The sequence below is a fragment of the Danio rerio genome, chromosome 13, assembly GCF_052040795.2.
Source record: "Danio rerio strain M-AB ecotype USA chromosome 13, GRCz13ab, whole genome shotgun sequence".
Lineage (NCBI taxonomy): Eukaryota > Metazoa > Chordata > Actinopteri > Cypriniformes > Danionidae > Danio > Danio rerio.
Genome location: NC_141033.1, coordinates 8753336 through 8772601, shown reverse-complemented (window position 1 = coordinate 8772601; position 19266 = coordinate 8753336).

Genomic DNA, 19266 nt, shown 5'->3' with positions numbered 1-19266 from the left:
TGTTATTGTCCTTGTTATTTCTGTTTGGAATATGACGCACATCCCTTCCTCGCTCTCCATCTTCCACAGACAAATGGGGGTTGATGCACACAGCTTCCCGTCTGTGGACAGATACTGTCTGAGGCGTTTTATTAGCAAACACAAAGTGTGTCAGAAACAAGTCAACCTGAAACTCTTATTATGGCAAACCATTAACAACTCCTGCCTTTATGTCCATTGATCCATGACGCACGTGCTGAAGGCTGCCCGATTCTAAACAGTGCTTGTTCATTTTTCTAAGATTTCAAAACAAGTGTCAAACATTTACATGTTGTGGCACTTTATATTACTGTTAAAAGAAAATAAATGGCTACAGTTGAAGTCAGAATTATTAGCCCCCCGGTTTAAAGGCTTAACTAGGTTAATTAGATTAACAAGGCACGTTAGGATTATTAGGTTAGTTATTATATAATGATGAATTGCTCTGTTGACTATAGCTTAAACCAGGGGAAACCCAAGTGAGCACGGGGAGAATGTGTAAACTCCTCACAGAAACGTCGACTGGTTTGGTAAGGACTAGAACCAGTGGCGTTATTGGTGTGAGGCAACAGTGCTAACCACTGGGCCACCGGAAAGGAGGAGGAGTAGGGGCTAAAGGGGGGATTCTTCAAATTAAAATGACTGTCACTTAGCGTATTTATAGTGGCTCAAGATCTTCTGATTGACCAATCATAAATTGAATAATGCGGAACCAGCCACAAACAATCACAAGCATGTGATCCTCTCGAAATTAGTTTATAAATGAACTTCATAAAACAGCTTGCGTAACTCATAAAATTAAGTTAGAACATGCTTAACTTAGTTTAATAAGTTACAATGACCCAAAACATATGCTGTCAAAAATAATTGATCATATGATTTTTTTACAGTGTAGGACTTCTGTTTCATTATTGTCTTTTGATCATTAACATGTAAGTTATTTCAAATCTATGGGTATTTGGCCAACATAAACATTAAAACATCCTAAACATTTATTAATTGATTAAAATTGATTAAAATGTAATAAAATTGAAAACATTTATTTTAAATTGTGATTTTGTTTTCATTGATTTTCTTTTCAGTTTTGTCCCTTTTTTAATCAGGGGTCGCCACAGCGGAATGAACCGCCAACTCATCCAGCACATACTTTACACAGCGGATGCCCTTCCAGCTACAACCCATCACTGGTAAACATCCATACACACTCATTTACACACAAACAATTTTTTCAGCTAACCCAATCCACCTGTACCGCATGTCTTTGGACTTGTCAGGGAAACCGGAGCACCCGGAGGAAACCCGCACGAACATGGGGAGAACATGCAAACTCTACACAGAATTACCAACTGACCCAGCCGGGGCTCGAACCAGCAATCTTCTTGATGTGAGGCAATTGTGCTACCCACTGCGCCACCGTGCAGCCCTTGATTTAATTTTAATAATCAAAAAAAATTATATATAAAAAAAAAAAAAAACAACCATTTTGTGCATAAAAAACATGATTAATGAATAAAGCATTACATAAAAAATACTGCAAACCTTTGACCACTATTTTTAGGAAATACATTGTCAATACTATGTTAGGCGATGTAATCTGTAGTAATTCGCTAGTTCTCTGACATACTCTGTGATCTTTGTTACCACAATGGTACATACTTTAAGGTACACATACTTCTGGTATTACTTTGGAACAGTAAATATTAAAAGACACACATTGTAAACATATAGTTTGATGCAGTTTTGAAACAAATTGTGCATGTCAGGCTTTTGGTAAAGCAGCTGAAGCTCTTGGACATTGGCTTCAATAAGACACAAACACTTGATAATAAAATAAAGCCATGCTTAATCAGTGTTTATACTGGGAGTAATTGAAAAGGAAAAACATTGGATTAAATTATAGAAAATAAGCAATTTAGCGTAGAGAAACTATAATCTTCCTCTTGCATTTTCCCCCAGGCTCATGTTTTTCAGCAGTGCCACTGTTTAGAGGTCCAACGCAAGCCCAAACTTCACCCTCGTCAGGGGCAAACGCAAGCATCTCAACCATAACAATCCCCTCCTTGAGGCTTTGTGTGTCTCTTCCTTCCCATGGACACAGGACCAGACTCCTTACGAAAGCCAGACTTCCACTCTTTCCCCAACTACAAAGATTTCATTTTTGGATCAGTTGATACAGAGATTTCTGATCCTTCTAGTGTACAAGAAAACAAAGTGCAGGAAAATAGGAGGGTCTGCCAAATCAGGCCATGGGACTTCCTCTTTCTTTAACAGTCCAAAACAGCGGCTACCAGTAGTATTGCACAATTGGCTGAGAAATAAGCCTTTTAAAAATAATGAAGATTTCCACATGCACACTCCCAACTGCACACACATTTCCAGTTACTGAGCCTCGGCTCAGTTGGCGTTTCTGTGTGGAGTTTGCATGTGCTCCCTGAGTTTGCATGGGTTTCCTCCGGGTGGTCCGGTTTCCTCCACGGTCTAAATACATGCGGTACAGGTGAATTGGGTAGGCTAAATTGTCCGTAGTGTATGAATGTGTGTATGTGTGTGTGGATGTTTTCCAGAGTTGGATTGCTTCTGGAAGGGCATCCGCTGCGTAAAAACTTGTTGGCGGTTCATTCCGCTGTGGCGACCTCGGATTAATAAAGGGACTAAGCCGACAAGAAAATGAATAAATAAATCTACATAATTGTAGAAGGTAAACATATCACATATATCAGATATCACAATATATGTAATGGAAATGTGTTCAACATGTCACCATTTTTCTCAGAAAACATATTTATGAAGCTGCTGTTGACTTAAATCTTCACTTAAATTTTCACCAGGGCCCGGTTTTTCAAAAGTAATCCACTAGGATTTTGGATAAGGGATTGGATCAAATCTTGAAAATGGGTTTTTCAAAAGAAAAAACGGATTACCTAATCGGATTAGATCACGTAATCTAATCTTGGTTTTGATCCGGATCAAATCTTTACTTTGGGTTTTTCAGACCTTTTTTGTAGGATTTGGATCACTTTGATCCAAAAAACATGGATTAAACTGATCTCATCAGAAGGGTGGATTTAGTGTGGATTCCATGCCCAAAATTTAATGAAAACTTAAAAAAATGTATTAAATAATTGTATTTTTGGATCTTACGAGATAGACTATTTATTCATAAAGTTTTAATTTTATTTGTTCATCTGTCAGGCTATAGTGATTATTGGCTTTAACGTATTCAGCGTTTCAGTATAGGCCTTCAGCAAAGAAGAAATAGCTTGGCCTCATAAAACAGTCCCCCAAACAGCTGTCAAAATTGACCAAAAACAATACATTTTATTCTGTCAATAATTGATATATACTGTATATATATATATATATATATATATATATATATATATATATATATATATATATATATATATATATATATATATATATATATATATATATATATATATATATTCATCACAATGGAAAATATTTTTGTTTTTAGAATATTTATTAGTGATGCATGCAATTACAGAATAACCAAAAAGAAAATGCAAAGAATGGCAATCACTGATTTTTGAAATCTCTTTCAACAATTGCAAAAAGATACTGAAAGAGCAGAAGCACAGCTTCATCTGGTAGAGGAACAACTGACTCTGACCAAACTGCAGCAAACCAAGGCCAGACTTGAGATTCACCTCCTAAAGGCTTTGCTCAGCAAGCTGGTCTCTCCACATCAGATGAGGAAGTCTGAACTTATTGTGGAGTTTTTGACATTAAGTCTTTTTTTATTTACATCTATATTTGAAACTTATTATAAATATCCTCAATGTACAGTGTTTGTGTTGTAGGTCTCAGATGAGCGGACTGCTGGAAGAGGATGGGGTGGGGTTTTTAGTTTTTATTTTTATTTATTTTTTTAAATGTGCGTGTGCGTGTGCGTGTGCGTTCATCTCAAATAAAAATAAAGTTATAAAGAATTACATATTTGAAAAGAAAACAAACCGAATCTAATTAGTTTACAAATTAAATTGTGTAATAAAATGAAATGACACAAGAAAAAAGTATTGAACCCATGAAGAAAGGGAGGTGTAAAAAGGCAGTGAAAGCCCAGACAGCAGCTGAAATCTCTAAGTAGCTCTTCAGCAATCCTCTGCCTTTCATTCATTCATTTTCTAGTCGGCTTAGTCCCTTTATTAATCCGGGGTCGCCACAGCGGAATGAACCGCCAACTTATCCAGCAAGTTTTTACGCAGCGGATGCCCTTCCAGCCGCAACCCATCTCTGGGAAACATACACATTCACACACACACACACACTACGGACAATTTAGCCTACCTGATTCACCTGTACCGCGTGTCTTTGGACTGTGGGGGAAACCAGAGCACCCAGAGGAAACCCACGCGAAGGCAGGGAGAACATGCAAACTCCACACAGAAACGCCAACTGAGCCGAAGTTCGAACCCGCGACCTTCTTGCTGTGAGGCGACAGCACTACCTACTGCGCCACTGCTTCACCTCTCTGCCTTTCATCATTGTAAATTAATATTAGCTGCTTCAGTCCAACATCAACATTAGGGAAACCAGGGTGGACATTTCAGAAAGACAATGATCCAAAACACAGCCAAAGAAACTCTGAAAATGGTTTCAGGAAATAAAATCAAGCTGTGGAATGGCCCAGCCAATCACCTGACATAGATCCAATAGAAAATACAAAATAAAGAAAAGATTTGGTAGACGAAACCCACAGAACCATCAAGATTTGTACACTCTGTTGAAGTCTGTGACAAAAATCACACCTGAGCAATGCGTGACTTCATTCTCCATATGAGAGGCGTCTTTAAGCTGCCACTGCTTCCCCCACTGTATATTCTATCATAGTACACATATCATATATAAATGCACATAAACATACATACATATACTGCATGAATTACTGTCTTTCTGTGGAACACAACATTAATTTTCAAAAACAACCCATTTTCTTGTTTATTTTTTTTGCAACTGAATAAAACTACATCATAAATGAGCATCTTAACAGATCAGCAGACCACACTACACTGTTATTTACTAAAAATCAACTTGAGGTAGTTTACTGATTCATGACTGATGCAACTTTCTTTTAAAGGAGTCATATAGTGCATTGATCTCATCTCATGTTTGTCCGCTTTTCTGGGGCTGGTCGTGGGGGCAGCAGTCTTGGGAGAGATCCCCAGACTTCCCTCTCCCCAGACACTTTCTCAAGCTCCTCCGGGGGGGATGCTGAGGCGTTCCTAGCCGAGAGACATAGTCCCTCCAGCCTGTCCTGGGTCTTCCCCCAGGCCTTCTCTCGGTGGAAAACGCCTGAAACACCTCCCTAGGTAGGCGTCCAAGAGGCATCCGAAACAGATGGCCGAGCAACATCAGCTGACTTTTCTTGATGTGGAGGAGCAGCGGCTCTACACGGAGCTCCTCCCAGATGACAGAGCTGCTCACCTATAATGGTGCACACTGCCACCCTGCGAAGGAAACTCATTTCGGCTGCTTGAATTCGGGATCTTGTTTTTTTGGTCATGACCAAAACCTCATGACCATAGGTGAGAGTAGGAACGTAGATTGACCGGTACATCAAGAGTTTTGCCTTTCGAATTAGCTCCCTCTTTACACAACAGACCAATGCATCGACCGCCTTACTGCTGCTGCTGCACCAATCCACCTGTCAATCTCCCGTTCCATCCTTCCCTCACTCATGAACAAAACCCCAAGATACTTGAACTCCACCTGGGATAAGGACTTTACTCCAACGTGGAGATGGCAAACGACCTTTTTTTGGTGGAGCACCATAGCCTCGGACTTGGAGGTGCTGATTTCCATCCCAAATGTGTCATACTAGGCAGCAAACTGCCCCATTGCATGCTAAGGTCCATGGTAGACAGAACAAAACAAAATCGATTTTGAACAGAACAAAACTGTGTGCGAATAACAGAGATGAAATCTTGTGGTTGCTGAACTGAACCCCCTACAGCCCAAGACTGTGCTTTAAAAATTCTGTTCATAAAAGTTCGAGAGGGGACTGGCTGCAGACCTGGGGCCTCATGTATCAACGCTGCGTACGCACAAAAACTTTGCGTACGCCAGGTTTCACGTTTAGAATCGCTCACGTTTGGATTTACTAACAATGAACTGAACGTGGGAATGTGCGCAGCTTCACGGCAGCTTTCTGGCTGGCGTACGCACATTTTTTATGCGTGTCTGTTTTATTTCCATTGGCGACTCCTAGAGGCAGTTGTGTTAAATTCCTCTCTACACAGTGTCTGAGCCTTGCAATGGCAGCTGTATGAGACGGGTTCAGCAGGTATATAAGGTTTCCATACCATACATTTGACCAGCTAAACATTAAAGCACAATTTGCAGCAGTCGCCTGTTTTCCCATGTAATCTGAGCGATCTACTACACGCACATTGCTATAAAGACACTATCTGAAGATGAATTTGCATGCGTGAATCAGAAACATTTCCATTCAATAAATGTGCAAATAAAATATGATGCTTATTGATATGAACTTATTGATGATTCTTACTTGTCTTTCTCATGATAAATAGTGGGCAAAATCTGATATGTAGCGGGGGAAAAAACAGTTCATCAGACGCTGGATTCGAGCCGAGTTCATGCTCGAACGTATCAATTTATGATCACATGCGTCTTACGAGTAGCGCCACTGAGACTGTTAAGTGCCCTTCAACATTTTACAGATATAAACCAGACTATTTCTTTTTTTAATGCATTCAGTGCGATGTTCAGACCCAACTGTATTAACCGCATCAGCTAAACTCTCCCACTCTATTTTTTTTCTTTTGTTGTTAATTCCGGACAACAAACTTGCAAATAACACCGCTTTTCTCCGGTCTACCTCCGAAAGCAGCACCTCCAATTCACATTCTGTTCAAAGTTTCTCTTTTTGCTTGATTTTGCCATTGCTTTTTCGTTGGGTTTTTCCATTAGCATAGTCATTAGCATATTCATACGAGGGAGGAGGCAGGGAGGGGTTTTGTGCTCCTGCATGTTGCGCTCAGTTTCACGTTCATTCAGATGTACAAAAGAATATGCGTGAGATTCGGCGTACGCAGTGTTTCATACATCTGAATTTTTTTCTGCGTACGCACATTTACAGCTTTGTGCGTACGCAATGTTTTAGTAAGATTTCCACGCAAGTCTTCGTACATGAGGCCCCTGGTGCAGTGCAAAATGGGCTGCATCCAATGCTTTTTAATGAGCTCACCAAACCCCACCCCTAACCCTACTCGTCACAGTGACTACACTAGCATCATTTGAGTGCATTGTGTCTGACATTGCATCGCTGAGTGATGCAGTCTTAGCTTGTATCATAAAGGCTGCATCCAGATACTATTGAAAAGTTCAGTTCATAACAGAATTGGTGACAAAGGGCTGCCCAAAAATACAAAAATAGAATTGGGCTTGGGTTTAAATGTACATGCTAATGTAACGTAGGCCACTTTTTGGTAGAAGGTTTTAATCCACCGAAAAAAAAAAAATCCCCTTAGTTAGAAATATAGGCTAAATTATCATCATACTTAACAATAGGCAGAGATGTATTTAAAGTTATTATAAAGTTATTATATAAAGTTATAATGGGTTGGATGTATTTAAACACATGAAAACACATCTAGGAATTAAAGTGTAATTAATCATATAATCATTTATAGATTCACAACACACAAACTAATTTATTACGAGTGTTTTTTTCTTTTAATTGTGTTGATTATAGCTTACAGCTAATGAATACAACATTTACAATCTCGGAAAATCAGAATATTCATTTTTAGAATATTCATATTAAGACCAATGAAAAAAAGGATTTGTAACACAGAAATGATGTGCTACTGAATATCCCATTGTAATTTTTGATTCTATTGAAAAAACAATTCTTGACTTTATTGCGTTTTACAAAAACAATCCCAAACTTTTTCAGAATTTTGGTTGTAATTGATTAAAAATTGCTTTATTGTTTGATTGAGTACAATTGCATAGTATAATACGAATATTGTTATTAGCTGTCAAACAATTAACAATTATTCACATTAAAATAAAATATTGTTTTGCATATTTTATGTTGGTACACGGTATATTTGTTAACTGTATACTATATAAATAATGAAAAAACTATACAAAACCAAAAATATTTATTTTAATATAATTTCTGTTACATAAAAATAAACAAGGCGAAGCAGTGGCGCAGTAGGTAGAGCTGTCGCCTCACAGCAAGAAGGTCGCTGGGTCGATGGTTTGAGCCTCGGCTCAGTTGGCGTTTCTGTGTGGAGTTTGCATGTTCTCCCTGCATTTGCATGGGTTTCCTTCGGGTGCTCCGGTTTCCCCTACAGTCCAAAAACATGCGGTACAGGTGAATTGGGTAGGCTAAATTGACCTTACTGTATGAGTGTTTCCCAGAGATAGGTTGCGACTGGAAGGGCATTCGGTGCATAAATACTTGCTGGATAAGTTGGCGATTCATTCCGCTGTGGCGACCCCAGATTAATAAAGGGACTAAGCCGACAAGAAAATGAATGAATGAATGAAATATAAACAAATATAATGTGTGCATTTATAGACACATAATAAATATAAACAGAACACATATGTATGTTGTTTTGAATGCAATAATAAGTAATCGTAATACAGTTTGAATTTGGAGTGGGTGTTTGTCAGGAAACCAATCTCAAAACTTAATTTTGCAATTGTGAAGTTAAGAATACCTTAAAATATTCAAAAATATCAAATGACACACAAAAAGTTCTCTAAATTCGCTGAACTCAAAATGCTTCATTTTTGTGAACTCAACAACCTTTTCGCTATGGGACGGAGCTTTTTCTAAGCTGTCTGTCTTGTTGTAATTGGACCATTACAAATAGTGCAGTCAGTTGGAGCGACGTTTTAGGTGATTGCCAGCATGTTGGGACAATGATAATTAGCTTAAGCAAGACGGTGAATTCCCTGTGCTCATTTGTAATGCAGTATAATGGGTTGGATTTATATAGACCACTGTACTTAGTTCCACTTATTCCACCATCTGCCTATTTCGGCAGTGTTCAGAACACACTGTTGGATGATCAAATATGCCAGAGAAAGAACTGCTAAAATAACATATTTATTTTGTACCTTTGTACTTTTTTCAGGGCTCTATGCAGTGAACAAATGTACTTGCAAATGTGAAACTTTTTGATAACGTGAGGTAAAATTTCACAAGACCCCCGTATCCCCAACACGTGGTAGAAGGTAAACGTACAGGTCGTTTTTTAAATTGCTCGTTTTTTTAATTGTTGTCTAAGTCAGTGATTCTCAACTAGTGGGCCTCAGCAATCCTGCAGGTGGGCTGCGAGATTTACTTCAAATTAACTTAATTATTGTACTATAATTATTTGATTTCATTATTAAATATGTTTTAGATAAAAAAAGATTAGTGTAATGGCATTTCCCGTTTTCAGTCATTGATTCGAACTCTGTGCAAAAGGAGCCTCACTGTAAAATACAGACCTACCCGTGGCTGCACTTCCAAACGCTGCACGTCAACTATAACCACTCAGCTGTATTAAACAAACCATCACGCAAATGTAAAAGTAAAGGTGATTAGAGTTAAATTAAAAAATCAAGGCATGATCATATTTTATTTAGGTAAAATAAGCATAACCTGCAGGCCTTTGCCTTTCATATAAGCCTATTCTGATATCAAATGATCAACTAGAAGTCAAGTTATTATTTGTTGTTCCTAAAACTTAGGGGACAAGTATATCTGTTTATACGGGTTTACATATTTTCTACACACTTTTTAGAGAATAAAAATTCTTCTTTAAAAAGCTTAAAGATAAATGGGATGCAGCTTTCTATATCACCTTTATGTCAACATGTCTGTATAGACAATTTCAATGTGGTCATGTCATCGGCCCATGAACATTTTTTTATAGCTGAAACAAGAGGAAATTTAATCATAACTTAATGTTAAAAGAGCTATCATAACACTATTGATCAGTCTGTGGCTCTTTTTGGTTTCTCGGAAGCTACAGAAATTAAACAAATAAAACAGGAAATACAGTGTAATTTAATGTAAAGTAATGTAATGTGTATTTATATAGCACATTTATTGTGTATGGCCATACACCCAAAGCGCTTCACAATCATGAGAGGGGGGGGGGGTCTCTCCACACCACCACACAACATACGGCCACTGACAGTGTAGTGTCCCCTTCACTTTTACTGGGGTATTAGGACTTATTAGGACTTTATTATGTATTAGGACTTACGCAGACCACAGGTTGAGCGCCCCCTTGCGGCCTCACTAACACCACTTCCAACAGCAACCTAGTGTTTCCTAGTGGTCTCCCATCCAGGTACCGACCAGGCTCAGCCCTGCTTAGCTTCAGTGAGTAACCGGTCTTGGGCTGCAGGGTGATATGGCTGTGGGGAGATCCTTGAGATCATTGTTTTTGTTCAAAATAGTCTATCTACTGCAAAAAAAGTGACCATTAAAGTGTAGCAAATAATTTATTATGGTTGATTATAATGATATTGTTTAAACAGGGTTCATACGGTCATTGAAAATCTGAAAAAGTCATTGAGTAAAATTGGAACATTTATTTATGTTCCAATTGCCAATTTAAACAAGCGTGACCTTGTCTTTATCAACCGAATGGGTTTAAATTAGCAGGACTTTGACATGGGCAAGAGTTGCTCTTGTCATAGTCAACAACTCTCCACTGTGTGACCATATGGCAACAGCCAATCAGAATGGCTGGCCTTGATCCTTTTCAGTCAAAATGAAGTTTAACTCTTGATGCTGTAAAATCTAGTAGTGCTATAGTATATCCACCTGCTGTGTTTGACAGGAATTGTGAGATTGCCTTATGTCCCCCAACATCACCTCGTCTCCTCTGAGGCCGTCCTGTCCCAGACCCACAGTGCTCATTGTCCCAGAAAACCCGGCAGCCTGTGGGCGACTCTGTCCTTACCCTCAATGAGAGCCAGTGTATCCAAGTGAGAGTTTTCCAGTTCAAAACAAGCGGGGCATCACTAATTTAATTGCTACTTATAATGATGGTGTGGAGGGGTGAAGCGTAGATGGAACATAGGGCTTTTGATTAATGTCAGCCTACAATGATGTCACAATTGATTTCCTCTCTGTGTTACAGGAGTGCGTCAGATAGGTCTTTCTTCCCATCTTCATTCAGATACAGCAGCTTCTTCCTCTGAAGATAACATACACTTGGGCTTGTGCTCTCCAAGAATCAGTTATTTGATCAAAAATACAGTAAACAACAGCATTGTTTACAATATTTGTGCAATTGTAAATAATATTTTAATATTTGGATGCATTATAAAATAATAATAATAATAATAATAATAATAATAATAATAATAATAATAATAATAATAATAATAATAATAATAATTCTGTGATGACAAAGATGAATTTTGAGCAGTTATTTTAGTCTTCAGTCTGGTTTGGTGTTTAAGAATTATTGTTGAAAATTGTTAACACATTTGTGCCCAGGTTTTTAAAAATGGTTTCATGCATATAACATATGTCATATGTTAATAGTGTCCTATATGAAAATGCATTTATTTTCTCCAGTTTTTTTATTTTTCAAGAAAATCACATCTGAATATGCACCAACTATAGTTACTGATGGGCGAATATGTTGTAAGCACCATTCAATGTAAGATTGAATAGAAGGATATAACATTTGGCATCCTAACTTAAAACAACCGCTTTCAATTCATATTCATAAACACATTTATTATTTAAAAAAAAAAATACTGACATAAACCCCCCAAAATTATCTGTTTTATTCATGAAAATACAAAGAAATAATCAGTTTGTCTTACAGCGTTGAAACTCATTAGTTTCCCCAGCAGACTATTGTGTGTCAAAAAAGCAAAATGTAAAAAGTCAATAATTATAATTTTTATTTTATAATTAATTTATAATTTGTAATAACTCTCTGCACACACATATATATATATATATATATATATATATATATATATATATATATATATATATATATATATATATATATATATATATATATATATATATATATATATATATATATATTCCTTAAACGGTTTGAGTTGCCTTAACTTATTGGATTTTACAGTACTTAGTTGGTTTAAGTTCTCTTCATTTATTATGTTTCATTGTGCTCAAATTTATTGGTTTACTCAAATCAAGTTCACAATACTCATTAGGATTAGTTTTTGAACTTAAATTGTTTGCTGCAATCAGTTTCCTCAAACAGTTTGAGTTACCTTAACTTTTTGGGTTTTACAGTCTGACAGCTATAGTTGCTGCTTGAACATTTGACAAACTATACACAAAACTATAGTTCCTTGGAAAGGTTTGTTTTGTGTGGATGAATCTAGAGACCTTCGTGATTATGTTGATATGTTTTTGTAAATAAAAGTATTTTTATTAACATGAAAATTGCCTTTAATTGGGAGGGTTTGCCTCCATTTTGTATCCTGAAATTAGGGGTGGGAAATCACGTGACAAGAAATAAATCAATTTCTTTTTTTCTTTCTTGAAATCTTTTATTTGGTTGTTTGCTTGCATTTCATTAAGAAATAAACTTGGATGACATGTAAAAAAAATTAACTATAAAAGGAAAATGACAACTATGAACTTCTGGCTTAAATGGGTTAATAATTGCTGCAGCTTAATTTGAAATATATAAAAATATAATACATTATTTCTGTGATTCTCTGATAAATACATCATTCAAAATAAGACAGTGTCATTCTCTGTTAATTTCTCTCTAACTTTAGTTACTTAATTCTCTGTAACTTTAGATCAATTACTGAAAACATATAACAACACGCTTTTAATATTATTCCACACTTCAGGTCCACATTTTGCTGAAATACATCAGTCATAATTATGTGTATCCACTAATTGTTTTCACTAAGCAGCACAAAGAAATTACATAAGGTCGTCTACGCCCTTTGCCTTTTCTACAGGAAGAGTCAGGAAGAGGCCAAATAAAGTGACGAAAGCCCAAAGGTTACGGACTATCATTATAAAAACAGAACAACGCTTCGAGAGAGGATATCCGCAAGGGATGAAAACGAAATAGATAGCTCGAAATAAGGACTTGCAGATAGAAAAGAAAGACCTACAAAGATAAAATAAACTCAACAACTGGTTTAAATGTATGAGAAAATGGCTCCCTTCCCATTTTTTTTTTCCTAGAGGTTGTTACATAAGCAGTTGTTCAGTTTTTAGAACAGGCAGTGATACAATATCCTCTCTCTTTTACCGTATTTGTCCCCATTCACCACCCCCTCTTCCCCACACTTTAGCAGAATGTTCCAGATGCTAGTAAATTCATAATATTCAAAGTTCTCATCACATATAGTTCAATTCCACTGATTTCTCTAGTAAACAGATGCCATCGTGAACATCCCTTGTTCTGATTTAAATGCGCTATGTCTCTTTCACTACAGCGAAATATCAATAAACAATGTTTACTATGAAGAAAATGGATGACATTAAAAACACTGAAGGCCTTTGGACATTCCACATACGTTTTCTGTTACTTTTCTGACGTACACAAAATCAATCACGACTTCCGTTCCAGAATCAGCACTTCCCCGACCTGTACTTTTGACCTTGTCTCTTGACCCCAACTCACCACTACAGTTATCCTCACTGTTGAGTGGTCGTCATTCACAATACATGAACTCCCACACAGTTCTGACTCAACATGGCTATCTGTCATGTTTAAATACGTTTGGAATCACACATTTGTATGAATACAATTGCAATGTAGTACAGATTTAATGAATTAACTTTATTATGATATCAATTTATGTGCTACTGTCATAATTATAGTCGAATATTTAGATGTGCTTCGGGAGCACTCCTTGAAAATAAATTTTTTTTGGCACATGCTTGCATTGAATAATATACTGACACAACTCTGATAAATAGTAATAAGCAATTAAAATAATTATGATAGCCTATGGATAAAACGTCGACCAGGTGGTTATGATGCCTCTTAAATTATATAAAAAAAAACATATAATAAATAAAATTATACAAATATATACATAAAAATGCTGACTATACAAACTATTAGAATAAACAATGCTAATATTTGGTTACACTTTATTTTAAGGTGTCCTTGATTCAATGTAAATGAAGTTAAGTATGTCCCTTTTCCCCCCCTAAATTGATTGGTTTCTGAAATGAGACAAAAAATGCATATGGTGCTTCAATTTATTCTTTGGGAACTGATTGGATTTTTGGGAGACTGAATTAGCCCTGCCTTAAAGGTGTTCCATGTGTCAAGAAGCGAAGAAAAGTCTCTTCGAGGAGGGAAGGAAGGTTATGGTATTTGATTAAAGATTATGAGGGCAAATTAACTTGTACAAATTAATATGACAGATGCATAATAATTTATGACAAACATACATATAAAAATAAGATATTTAGTTTTTTTATTTCATGTTAACTTTAAATGTGTATTTGTGTTCAAAAGTACACAGAAAAGCCTTTTATTTCAGCAATATAATATAATATAATATAATTCAGGTGAGGCAGTGGTGCAGTAGGTAGTGCTGTAGCCACACAGCAAGAAGTTCGCTGGTTCGAACCTCATTTTTTGCATGTTCTCCCTGCATTCGCGTGGGTTTCCTCCGGGTGCTCCGGTTTCCCCCACGGTCCAAAGACATGCGGTACAGGTGAATTGGGTAGGTAGGCTAAATTGTCTGTAGTGTATGAGTGTGTGTGTTAATGTGCGTGTGGATGTTTCCCAGAGATGGGTTGCGGCTGGAAGGGCATCTGCTGCGTAAAAACTTCCTGGATAAATTGGCAGTTCATTCCGCTGTGGCGACCCCGGATTAATAAAGGGACTAAGCCGACAAGAAAATGAATGAATGAATGAATAAATTCATCCATTTTCTTTTCAGCATAGTCCCCTTATTAATCTGGGGTCGCCACAGCGGAATGAACCACCAACTTATCCAGAACGTTTTTTTACGCCGCGGATGCCCTATCAGCCACAACCCATCCCTGGGAAACATCCACATTCCCACTCAAACACTATACGGACAATTTAGCCTTACTAATTTACCTGTACCACATGTCCTTGGACTGTGGGGGATACTGGAGCATCTGGAGAAAACCCACACAAACGCAGGGAGAACATGCAAACTCCAAACAGAAATGCCAACTGAGCCAGCCGAGGCTCAAACCAGCGATCTTCTTGCTGTGAGGCGACATATAATATAATATAATATAATATAATATAATATAATATAATATAATATAATATAATATAATATAATATAATATAATATAATATAATATAATAAAAATAAAAATAAAATAATATTATATAATATAATATAATGTAATGTAATATAATATAATATAATATAATATAATATAATATAATATAATATAATATAATATAATATAATATAATATAATATAATATAATATAATAAAAATAAAAATAAAATAATATAATATAATATAATATAATATAATATAATATAATATAATATAATATAATAAAAATAAAAATAAAATAAAATAATATAATATAATATAATATAATATAATATAATAAAAATAAAAATAAAATAATATTATATAATATAATATAATGTAATGTAATGTAATATAATATAATATAATATAATATAATATAATATAATATAATATAATATAATAAAAATAAAAATAAAATAATATAATATAATATAATATAATATAATATAATATAATATAATATAATATAATGTAATGTAATGTTATGTAATGTAATGTAATGTAATGTAATATAATATAATATAATAAAATATAATATAATATAATATAATATAATATAATATAATAAAATTAATATAATATAATATAATATAATATAATATAATATCATATAATAAAATTAATATAATATAATATAATATAATATGATATAATATAATATAATATAATATAATATAATATAATATAATGTAATGTAATGTTATGTAATGTAATGTAATGTAATGTAATATAATATAATATAATAAAATATAATATAATATAATATAATATAATGTAATGTTATGTAATGTAATGTAATGTAATGTAATATAATATAATATAATAAAATATAATATAATATAATATAATATAATATAATATAATATAATATAATATAATAAAATTAATATAATATAATATAATATAATATAATATAATAAAATTAATATAATATAATATAATATAATATAATATAATAAAAATAAAAATAAAATAATATAATATAATATAATATAATATAATATAATATAATATAATATAATGTAATGTAATGTTATGTAATGTAATGTAATGTAATGTAATATAATATAATATAATAAAATATAATATAATATAATATAATATAATATAATAAAATTAATATAATATAATATAATATAATAAAATTAATATAATATAATATAATATAATATAATATAATATAATATAATATAATATAATATAATATAATATAATATAATATAATATAATAGACCATAGTAATGGCTGCTAAAAAATGTTGGTAACACCAGTTTAAGTATCAAGTCTCACTATTAACTGGTGGCATAATACAAGCCTATTATTAAGATACAAGTTGTTTATTTATACTTAAAAACTGCATATTGTGCACGATTATATTCTACATCCCAATACCAAAACATAAACTTAACTACTCCCTTAAATTGGCTAAATTGGAGTTTGAATTAAAAGTTATAGGTAATGATTTGTTAATGGCAAGAACTACACCTTAGATTAAATGACCAAAATTGAACTTCACCACATCACATGAATTGTAATCTACTAAGTCACAATACAGCATACTAAAGCATGTTTCCCTCCCACAATAATTATTTCCATGTGTCCCAAATAGCAGAATGACCTCTCTTAATGTACCACCAAAATAAGACTTTTAGCCTTTAAAACAAATATATATATACCTAATTAACCTAGTTAAGCATTTAAATGTCACTTTAAGCTGTATAGAAGTGTCTTGAAAAATATCTAGTGAAATATTATTTACTGTCATCATGGCGAAGATAAATTAAATCAGTTATTAGAAATGAGTTATTAAAACTATTATGTTAAGAAATGTGTTTAAAAAAAAAAATCTTCTCTCTGTTGAACAGAAATTGAAGAAGAAGAAAAATAAACAGAGGGGCAAATAATTCAGGGGGGCTAATAATTCTGACTTCAACTATGTAGTGCTGTTAGTTCATCTGGTCTGGCATCAGTCAGCCAACCTCTTCTGGTTAACTAGCTCCCCCATCTGTCGACATGAAGGTTGTTCAAGTCTAAAACTGTTACCATCAAGCACCTGCAGACCATTATGATCAGTAAACTCAGAGTAAACATGAATTTAGTCATGTTATAGTTTCACATTTGATCTAAATCACACATTTTGCATTAGTCTTGGGTCTGATGTACCTTGTTAGGCTATAAATGTGATCAGATTCAAAGTTCATAATATGGGAGAACTATTTAATATCAAAATTTGAGTCAAAATTACTGACGGTTTTGTATAATGTTTATATTAAGAAATTCAGAATGGTGAACATTTACACAACAGCAGAAGTCGTTCTGTAATGTAATAAACCTTTAAAGAAGTAATTTAAAGCTGTGAGCGTAGAAAATGAGCAGAGATTAAAAGACCCAGAATACTCAGAAATGACAAATGACTCACAAATAATTTGCTGGACTGAAAAGACTTCATTCTGTGAACTCAGCAACCTCTGAGAGAGCTTTTACTAAAGCTGTCTATCTAATGTAATTGGACCATTACGAATAGTGGAGTGCAGTGAGCTAGAGCAGTGCTAGCAGTGTTTGGCAGCATGTTGAGACACTAGGAAGAAAAAAAAACAGCTTTTAAGCAAGACACTGAATTCCTTGCTCATATGTAACATGATGACACTTTTCTAGACGGCTGAACCTATATATTTTTAATGTTGTGAGTCCTCTATGATTGGGCTGTGCAATACAATACAGGCTATACATTTTACAGATGCAATTCAAAACTGCAGGACATTTTATTTGGGGCACTTAGTTATCCAAAAGGCCAGTGGTGGACGAAGCAACAATGTGCTTTTATGTTTTAAAGCATAATGATAATTCCTTACGCCAGACCCCACACCAGCTGATTGGTGGAGAGAAGACAGTCTAAGTGCTAAAGCCAATTATGATATGGGGAGGGTTAGGAGGCCATGATGGAGAGAGAGGCCAGTGGGCAGATTTGGCCAGGATGCCAGGGTGAAACCCCAACTCTTTTCAAAGGACATCCTGGGATTTTTAACGACCACAGAGAGTCAGGACCTCAGTTTAAAGTCTCATCCGAAAGACAGCGCTCACTGAGCAGTTTAGAGTCCCCGTCACTATACTGGGGCATTAGAACCCACACAGAGCAGGTTGAGCGCCCACTGCTGGCTTCACTAACCCTACTTCCAGCTGCAACCTAGCTTTCCCATGTGGTCTCCTATCCAGGTACTGACCAGGCGCAGACCTGCTTAGCTTCAGCGGGCGATCATGTGAGAGTTGCAGAGAGCTATAGCTGCCAGCAAGTATTACTTATTGATGTTCTTTTTTAGCAAGCTAATGATAATTCAAGAGTGGAAGTGACAAAGTAGACTATTAAAAGAGTAGAAACGAAATAAAAGATAAATGTGTGATGCAAATATAACCAGAATATACAAATTGATCTTATAGTACGCTATATGCCTTAATTCATGAGCAAATGCAATAGCCGCGACGCCCGCGAGGAAGCTGAATGACCTTTATGGCTATTTTTAAATACAACCCACCTAGTTCAGGTTCAGTCATTTCACATACAGCTCAACTTAACAGCTTAACATTGTATAGTCATGGCCTAAAAATAAGATTTACACTTAACTGTAAAAAAAAAAAAAAAGTAAAACTATGGTAATGTAGAGGGTATAAGCTGGATGAAAATAGAGAAAACTCTGACTTTCCCATTCAGTGTTATTGATGCTCTATCTCAGAAATCTTTACAATTTATTATGGATGGGGAAGTTAACCCTATATTGGAACACTCACAGCAGGTCTGGAAAAAAGAACATAAGATATTTTATTTGTTCCATTATAAACAAGGCTATTCTTCAATATAAAATAACCCTGCTATGAAGATAGGAAAGAAAACACTAGTATTTTCACTTATATATATATATATATATATATATATATATATATATATATATATA